Genomic DNA, 10,010 nt, shown 5'->3' on the forward strand with positions numbered 1-10,010 from the left:
TCACAAATATGTGAAAACTAAATATAAACATACTCTTAAATAGCCACTGGACTAAAAAGGGAATAATGGACCTCAACCTCTGCATGCCGCCGCCCACCCAGCTCCGCCCACCATGCTACTGCGATGAGCTGCTGCTCCGCAAAGGCCCCGCCAGCTCTGCCTCTTCCCCGCCGCTCAGCCTCTTCCCCGCCGGGAGAGGGTGAGGGTACGCGGGCCAGCTGCACACCAAGGGCCAGCTGCTCCGGGAGGTGCGCGCGCTCGGGGTCCCCTGCATCCCCCGTACCCAAGTGGATTTGTGGCTGGTGCACAGCGTGGCAGCTAGGGATGCAGACATGGCCCACGGGCTGCTCGGCGCCACCGCCACGTTGACCAGAGGAGTTGGCGCCAGCCAGGCTGCGCAGGAGCGGGGCAGTGGGGATCCCCAAGCAGCTCGGCGTAGCCCCTGGGCCCGCGGGGAAGAACAAGGAAAATGAGGCACTAAGAAAAGAGCATGAAGCTGGGTCTCCCAGTTCCCAGCAGGAGGAAAATGCGTCAACCCAGAAGAACTCATTACAAAGCAGAACAATGAAGATGAAAACAAACAGCAGATAAACATGACTGGGAGGCAGAAAAAACCATTGAACCTAGAAATGAGCCATCTGAATGGGACAGATACTTTCTCTCTGGAAGACTGTTGTTTTCATCACAGCCTGAAAATTCACTGGAGGGATCTCATCGGGAGATACCCCTCCTCTTCCAGGCAGTATCAATGATAGCATGAATTTCTTCAGCACATTATAATGGAAACTTTAGCCAGGCTATAACTCATGATGTCAATATTCATGAGGCCATGTTGCTGTGTCCCAACAATACATTTAGAAGAGATCCAGTAGGAAGGACTTCACAGGCACAAGAACCATTTCTACAGTTACCTTCTCATACCACCAATCCTGGGCAAACCCTTCCTAGAAGTAATTTGACAGGTTCTCTTCCACATGTTGACAATCAGATGAGGAATCTAAAAAGCCAAGACCTACTGTATTACCTTCCCGTAAATATATTTGAAAAACTTAATGTCATTAGCCACAGACAATGACTTTGATCCAAGGGATGTTTCTCGGCTTTTTGACAAACCAGATTTTGATTCTGGCCTTTCTTTAGACTTGTCACAATAGCACCTTATCACCAAGTCTAATTCTTCTCACTCTGTGAAGATGCTATAGGTTTTAGTATAGTCTCATTCCCATCATGACTTAGAAGGTGCTGTAGGAGGCTGCTACCCAGAACCCAGTATGCTTTGTCACATGGATCACAGTAGTGATTATAGTTTCCATGGGGATCTTGCATTTCAAGACATATTTCATAACCACACTCACTACTTACAGCCAAGTGTACCAGAATCTACTTCTGAATCTTTTTCAGGCCTGGAAAGTCACAGAAAATGAGTAGGTACCTCAATGACACAGACAGAAACTTGAACTGTGATGAATGGCATGCTAAAACTTTGCATATCCCTTTTTCTGTAGATGAAATTGTCCACACGCCTGTTTTTTGTTTTTTGAGACCGAGTCTTGCTCTGTTGCCCAGGCTGGAGTGCAGTGGTGTGATGTCGTCTCACTGCAACCTTCACCTCCTGGGTTCAAGCAATTCTGCCTCAGCCTCCCAAGTAGCTGAGATTCCAGGAATCCGCCACCACGCCTGGCTAGTTTTTGTATTTTTAGTAGAGACGGGTTTTCACCATGTTGTCCAGGCTGGTCTCGAACTCCTGACCTCAGGTGATCTGCTCAGCTCGGCCTCCCAAAGTGCTGGGATTACAGGCGTGAGCCACTGCACCCAGCCCACCTGTTGATTCTTTCAATAGCATATTAAGTAGGTATTATCTGACAGACCTACAAGTCTTGCTCATCTGTGATATCAGATGAAGAAGGAAAAATAAAGTTGCTGCTCAGAACTGTTATAAATGCAAATTAGACAATTTTGAATCTAGAGGATGATGTATGTAAATTGCAAGCAAAGAAGGAAACTCTTGAGAGCAAGCCCAATGTAATAAAGCTATTAACATAATGAAACAGAAACTGCATGACATTTGTGTTTTTAGATTAATAAGAGATGACCAAGGTAGGCCAGTCAACCCAAACCAGTATGTTCTTCAATACAGTTGTGATGGAAGAAGAGCAAACACTCAGGTAAGAAGAAGTTGTAGCAGGAAATATAAGTTGAAAGAAAATAAAAAAAGAGCAACCACTGGGGATCTAATTATTTTAAGATATATTTTAGATTTTATGATTTAAAATGCAAAATAGCCTTATTTTCATTTAGTTTGTTAGCACTGAAGTATAGTGGGCTTTTCAAACACTATTTTAGTTTAATCTTTGTATTTAGCTTATAAATTTTTCTATATGGAAATAAACTTTATATGCGAATTTTTTAAAAAAGAAAATTTAAAAATATCTCAAGCTGGAAATGGTGGTACATACCTGTAGTCTCAGCCACTTGGGAGGCTCAGATGGGAGGATTGTTAGTTTGAGTTCTGCCTGGGCAAAACAGCAAGATCCTGTGTGTATACATACATACACATACATGTATACATACATACATACACACAAATGAAAACAAAAATACTACCTATCAAAGCTTATGGGATGTAATAAAAGCACTTGGGGAATTTTATAGTGATAAATGCCTACATTATAAAGGAAGAAAGATCCCAAATAACCTAACTTTACCCCTCAAAGAAAAAGAACAAACTAAACCCAAAGTTAACAGAAAGAAGGAAATACTAAAGATCAGGACAGAAATAAATCAAAGAGAGAACAGAAAAACTGCAGAAAATCAACAAAATCAGGTTGGTTTTTCAAAAAATATAAAAGTTGACAAACCCGTAGCTACACTAAGAAAAAAAAGAAGACTAAAAATCAGAAATGAAAGAGGGGACATTACAACTGATGTCACAGAAATAAAAAGGACCATAAGGGACTATTATGAACAATTATATGCCAACAAATTGGATAACCTAAAGAAAATGGGTATTTCTAGAAACATAGAACCTACAAAGATTGAATCAAGACCAGAAAACCTGAACATACCAATCACAAATAAAAACATTAAAGTTGTAATAAAATACTTTTCATCAAAGAAAAGCCCAGGACCAGGCCGGGCGCGGTGGCTCAAGCCTGTAATCCCAGCACTTTGGGAGGCCGAGACGGGAGGATCACGAGGTCAGGAGATCGAGACCATCCTGGCTAACACAGTGAAATCCCGTCTCTACTAAAAAAAATACAAAAACTAGCCGGGCGAGGTGGCGGGCGCCTGTAGTCCCAGCTCCTCGGGAGGCTGAGGCAGGAGAATGGCGTAAACCCAGGAGGCGGAGCTTGCAGTGAGCTGAGATCCGGCCACTGCACTCCAGTCCGGGCGACAGAGCCAGACTCCACCTCAAAAAAAAAAAAAAAAAAAAGCCCAGGACCAGATGGCTAAGAATTAATGCTGACCAGGTGCAGGGGCTCAGCCTGTAATCCTAGCACTTTGGGAGGTTGAGGCAGGCAGATCACCTGAGGTCAGCAGTTTAAGACCAGCCTGGCCAACATGGTGAAACTCCATCTCTTCTAAAAATACAAAAATTAGCCAGGCATGGTGGCAGACGCTTGTAATTACAGCTACTCAGGAGGCCAAGGCAGGAGAATCGCTCGAACCTGGAAGGCGGAGGTTGCATGAGCCAAGATTGCGCCATTGTATTCCAGCCTGGGTGACAAGAGCAAAACTCTGTCTCAAAAAAAAAAAAAAAAAGAATTTATACGAATCCCTCTTAAACTCTGCCAAAAAGTAGAAGTTCCAAACTCATTTTCTGAGGGCAGCATCACCCTAATACTAAAGTCAGACATCACAGTAACATAACATCCTTTTATGATAAAAGAACTCTCAACAAAATAAGTATAGAAGACAAATTTCTCAATGTAATAAAGGCAATTGATGAAAAGTCCACATTCTCAATACTAGCAAGAGCAATTAGGCAAGAAGGCATCATATCAGAAAAAAAGAAGTACAGTTATCCATTTGTAGATGACACGATCCTAAATATAAATAACCTAACAACTTCACAGAAAAAATGTTAGAATAAATGAATTAATAAGTTGTAAGATACAAAATCAACATACAAGTATCAGTTGCATTTCTTTACACCAATAACAGTCTATCCAAAAAAAATCAAGAAAAAAATCACATTTACAGTAGCATCAAAAGAATAAAGTAGTTTGGTTTTAAAAACAAAACAAAATAAAACAAAACAAAACAAAAAACAGAGTTTCGCTCTGTTGCCCAGGCTGGAGTACAGTGGCGCGATCTCAGCTCACTGCACCCTCTGCCTGCCAGGTTCAAGCAATTCTCTGCCTCAGCCTCCCAAGTAGCTGGGATTACAGGTACCCACCACCACACCCAATAATTTTTGTATTTTTAGTAGAGATGGGGTTTCACCATCTTGGCCAGGCTGGTCTTGAACTCCTGACCTCGTGATTCACCCAACTCGGACTCCCATAGTGCTGAGATTACAGGCGTGAGCCACTGCGCCTAGCCCAGAAATAATTTTAATAAATGTAATAAATTTTAATAAATAATAATAAAGATCTGTACCCTGAAAACTATAAAACATTGATGAAGGAAACCGAAGACACAAAAAAGGGAAAGATATCCCATGTTCATAGATTTGAAGAATACTACTTAAATGTCCATACTAACCAAAATGATACAGATTCAACACAACCCCTATCAAAATTCCAATGACATTCTTCACAGAAAAAAAAAAAGAAAAAAAAACTTAAAAACACAAAAGACCCCAAACAGCAAAAACAATCTTGAGAAAGGAAAACAAAGTTGGAGGCATCACAATTCATGATTTCAAATTATATTACAAAGCTAATCAAAACAGTATGGTACTAGCATAAAAACAGACACATATACCAATGGAAAAGAACAGCAGTTCCAGAAACAAACCCAATCATGTATGTTCAAATAATTTTCTACAAGGCCACCAAGAAGACACAATGGAAAAAGGATAGTATCATTAACAAATGGTGTTGGGAAAACAGGCTATCCATATGCAAAAGAGCTACTACACTAGACCCTTACCTTACACCATGTATAAAAAATCAACTCAAAATGGATTAAAAACCTAAACCTAAGACCAGAAATCATAAAATTACTAGAAGAAAACAGGTAACAAGCTAGAAAAACTCCTTGATATTGGCCTTGGCTATAATTTTTTGAATATTACACCAAAAGCACAGGCAACAAAAGCAGAAACAAACAAGTAAGACTACATCAAACTAACTTCTACACAGCAAAGGAAACAATCAAGAGTGAAGAGATAATCTGTTGAATGGGAGGACATATTTGCAAATAGGAGCACATACATCTAAGGGGTTAATATCCAAAATACATAAGTAATTCAAACAACTCAATAGCAAGAAAATAACCCAATTTAAAAATAGGCAAAGCATCTGAATAGACATTTCTTAAAAAGAAGACATACGAATGGTGTACACATATATGAACAAGTGCTCAGCATCAGTAATCATCAGGGAAACATAAATCAAAACAATAATATCAGCTCCCACCTGTCAGAATGGCTATTATTAAAAAGACAAAAAATAACAAGTGTTGGTCAGGATGTGGAGAAACAGAAACTCCTGTACACTGTTGGTGGGAATGTAAACTAGTACAGCCATTATGGAAAATGGTATGGAGGTTCATCAAAAAACTAAAAATAGAACTACCTTATGATCCAGCTATCCCATTTTTTGGGTATATATCCAAGGAAATGAAGTCAGTACGTTAAAGAGATATCTGCACTCCCATTTTCATTGTAGCATTATTCACAATAGTCAAGATACAAAATCAATGTAAGTGTTCAACAGATGAATGGATAAAGAAAATGTAGTATATACACACAGTAGAATACTCTTCAGCCGTTAAAAAGGAAATCCTGCCATTTATGACAATATGGATGAAACTGGTGAATATTAAGTGAAATAAGCCAGGCGCAAAAAAATAAGTATTGTATAATCTCACATGTGGAATCTAAAAAAGTCAAACTGACAGAAACAGAGAGTAGAATGGTGGTTATCAGTGGTGAGGAAAGGGAGCTAGGAAGATGCTGGTCAAATGAAACAAACTTTCAGTTAGGAAGCATAAGTTCAACAGAAAAATTATACAGCATATCGACAATAGTTAATAACATATTGGATACTTGAAAATTGCCAAGAGAATTGTTCTAGCCACAAAAAATGGTAAGTATACATGATAATGCATATGTTCATTATCTTTACTTTAAACATCCTACAATGTGAACATACATATTTAAACATCATGTTGTATACAATATACGATTTTGTCAACTGAAATAATTTATTAAAATAAAACAAATGAACAGAGGTTCTGAGATCAGTGAGATAATACCAAAGAGTCTAACACTTGCATCACTGGAGTCTAAGAGGGAGAAAGTAGAGCAGAAAATATCTGAATGGCTTAAAACTTTACATATTTGATGAAAGGCATAAACTTACATTTAAGCTCAACAAATCCCAAAGAAAATAAATTCAAACACCCAGGCATATCATAATCAAACCAATAAAAACCAAAGACAAAGATTCCTGAAAATACTCTGAGAAAAATAATAGGTTTCATATAGGAGAATTATTACTTTAATGGCTGCACATTTCTCATCAGAAACCACGGAGGCTGAAAGAACAGAACTGTCAACACAGTATTTTATATCCAGCAAAAATATCTTTCACGAATTAAGGCAAAATAAACACATTCTCAGATGAAGAAAAATTAAGAGAATTAAATGTCAATAGACTTGCACTAAAAGAAATTTTCCAGATGAAAAGGACTGATGCCGATGTAAACTTGGAACATCAGTAATTAAAGAAGATAAATACAAATGATAAATATTGTGGTAAATGTGATCAACTGTTTTCCTGTTGGGTTCCTAAAAATATCTATGATAGTTGTAAGGAAAAAAGACATTGTCTGATGAGTCTTATTTTTTATTTTTATTTTTTGAGACCCAGCGTCTAGCTCTGTCGCCCAGGCTGGAGTGGAGTGGAGTGGAGTGATCTTGGCTCACTGCAACCTCTGCCTCCTGGGCACAAGTAATCCTCCCACTTCAGCCTCCTGAGTAGCTGGGACTACAGGAACATGCCACCATGCCTAGCTAATTTTGTGTATTTTTTGTAGAGACGGGTTTCACCATGTTGTCCAGGCTGGTCTCGAACTTCTGGACTCAAGCAATCTGCTCGCCTCAGCCTCCCAGTCCTGGGATTACAGGTGTGAGCCATAGTGCCCAGCCAAGTCTTATGATTTATAAGAAAATTATAACATAAAGGGGAGAGGGTAAAGGAATGTAAACAGTGGTAAGATTTCTACATTCCACTTGAACTGGTAAAATATTGACTTCTAAGTGGACTGTAAAAAGTATGTTTATAGTAATCCCTAGAGCAAATACTGCAAAACTATTCAAAGAACTATAGTTTAAAAAAAATAAGTTGGCCGGGCGCAGTGGCTCAAGCCTGTAATCCCAGCACTTTGGGAGGCCGAGACGGGCGGATCACAAGGTCAGGAGATCGAGACCATCCTGGCTAACATGGTGAAACCCCGTCTCTACTAAAAATACAAAAAAACTAGCCGGGCGAGGTGGCGGGCGCCTGTAGTCCCAGCTACTCCGGAGGCTGAGGCAGGAGAATGGCGTAAACCCGGGAGGCGGAGCTTGCAGTGAGCTGAGATCCGGCCACTGCACTCCAGTCCGGGCGACAGAGCCAGACTCCGCCTCAAAAAAAAAAAAAATAAAATAAAATAAAATAAAATAAAAAAATAAGTTAAAATCAGTAACAGAAAGATAACTGAAAAACAACTCTAAATATTTGAAAATTATAGTAATATCAAGAAAAATCAGAAAATATTCTGAATTGAACACAAAACAACACAATAAAATTTGTGAGATAAAGCAAATGGGAAATTTATAGCATTAAACGCTTTTGTTAGAAAAGCACAAAAAGCCTTCTGATCAGTGCTGAATTAAATAAATAAATAAATAAATCATAAAATCAATGATCTGAGCTTCCGCCACAATAAGCTAGAAAAGGGGGCAAATAAACCCAAAGCAAAGAAAGGAGAAAATAGTAAAGATCAGAAATTAATGAAACTTAAAACAGAGAAACAGCAAAATATCAATAAACCAGAGCAGGTTCTTACAAAAGAGAAATGCAACCAGGCACAGTGGCTCATGCCTGTTATCCCAGCACTTTGGGAGGCCAAGGCAGGAGGATCACCTGAGCTCAGGAGTTCGAGACCAGCCTGGCCAACATGGTGAAACCCCATCTCTACTAAAAATACAAAAATAAACTGGGCATAGTGGTGTGCGCCTATAATTCCAGGTACTCAGGAGGCTGAGGCAGGAGAATCACTTGAACCCGGGAGGCAGAGGTTGCAAGGCTGCATTGAGCCAAGATTGCACCACTGCCCTCCAGCCTGGGCGACACAGTAAGACTCCGCCTCAAAAAAAAAAAAAAGATAAATATAATTAATAAACCTCTAGTAAGACTAACAAAGAAACAGAGAGAGAAAACACAAATTACCAGTAGCAGGAATGATAGAGGGAATATCACTGACACCAAAGACATGAAATGGATTAAAAAAAATACTACAAACCCTTCTACACAGATAAATTCAACAACTCAGACCAACTCCTTGAAAATCACAAAGTACCAAAACTCACTCACATAGAACATTGAAATTACTCAATAACTGTTTTTAAATTTTAATTCATAGTAATAGCCTTCTAAAATAGAACTCTCTAGCAAATTCTACCAGACATTTAAATAATAACACAATTCTACACAATCTCTCCTGGAAAATAGAACGGAATGAAATACTTCCCAACTCTCTCTATGAAATCAGTATCACCTGATTTTAAAACCAAAGACAATTTTTTAAAAACCACTATAGTCCAATATCCCTCATGAACAAAACTACAAAAATTCTCAACAAAATACTAGCAAACTGAATCCATCAATATGTAAAAATAACACAACCCAACCGAGGGTTATCTTGGAAATGCAAAGCTGGCTTCAATAACACCAAAAAAATCAGGCCAAGTGTGGCAGCTTATGCCTGTAATCCCAACACTTTGGGAGGCTGAGTGAGGAGTTGAAGACCAGCCTGGCCAACATGGTAAAAACCTGTCTCTACTAAAAATTCAAAAATCAGCCGGGCATGGTGGTGCGCACCTGTAATCCCAGGTACTTGGGAGGCTGGTGAGGGAAGCTTGAACCCAAGAGGCAGATCACACCATTGCACTCCAGCCTGGGTGACAGAATTAGACTCCGTGCCAAAAAAAAAAGAAAGAAAGAAAAAATCTATCAGTATGTTTCACCATATTGACATTCTAAAAGGGAGAAAAAAGGTCCTATCAATTATGCAGAAAAAGCATCTGACAAAATTCAATATCTGTTCCTGACAAAAACTTCCAACAAGCAGAAATAAAAGAGACTACCCTCAATCTAATCAAGGGTATTTTTTTAAGCCAACAACAACAACAACAAAGTTATTTAATGCTTAATGACTAAATGTTTCCCCCCTACAATTGGATCAAGGCAAAAAGTCCCAACCAGTGCAATAAGGCAAAGAAAAAAATAAAGAAATTATCAATAAAAGAACAAAACAGATTCCTTAATAATGCAAAAGGAAAATATTTGACTGGCGTAAAAAGAATTATTCTATTCCAGACTCTTATTATATGTCTCACACTTTTAATCCTGGAGAGTCTGCTTTGTATGTTAGGATATTTATTAGTATAGTTGTGATCTTTGAGCAGTAAGTACTACTAATATTCCAACTATAATAACTGGGTTAAGGCGGCACAAAAGAATAATTTTAAAAAATAGTTCCCTAGGCCGGGCGCGGTGGCTCAAGCCTGTAATCCCAGCACTTTGGGAGGCCGAGACGGGCGGATCACGAGGTCAGGAGATCGAGACCATCCT

General features: G+C 39.1%; 1 pseudogene; it reads left to right on the forward strand.

Moving 5' to 3' along the window:
* Window positions 1-332: 332 nt before the first annotated feature.
* LOC105525879 overlaps window positions 333-10,010 on the forward strand; it is an 11,873-nt pseudogene continuing 2,195 nt past the window's right edge.

Source organism: Colobus angolensis, unplaced genomic scaffold, assembly GCF_000951035.1.
Source record: "Colobus angolensis palliatus isolate OR3802 unplaced genomic scaffold, Cang.pa_1.0 Scaffold561, whole genome shotgun sequence".
In the NCBI taxonomy this organism is placed as follows: domain Eukaryota; kingdom Metazoa; phylum Chordata; class Mammalia; order Primates; family Cercopithecidae; genus Colobus; species Colobus angolensis.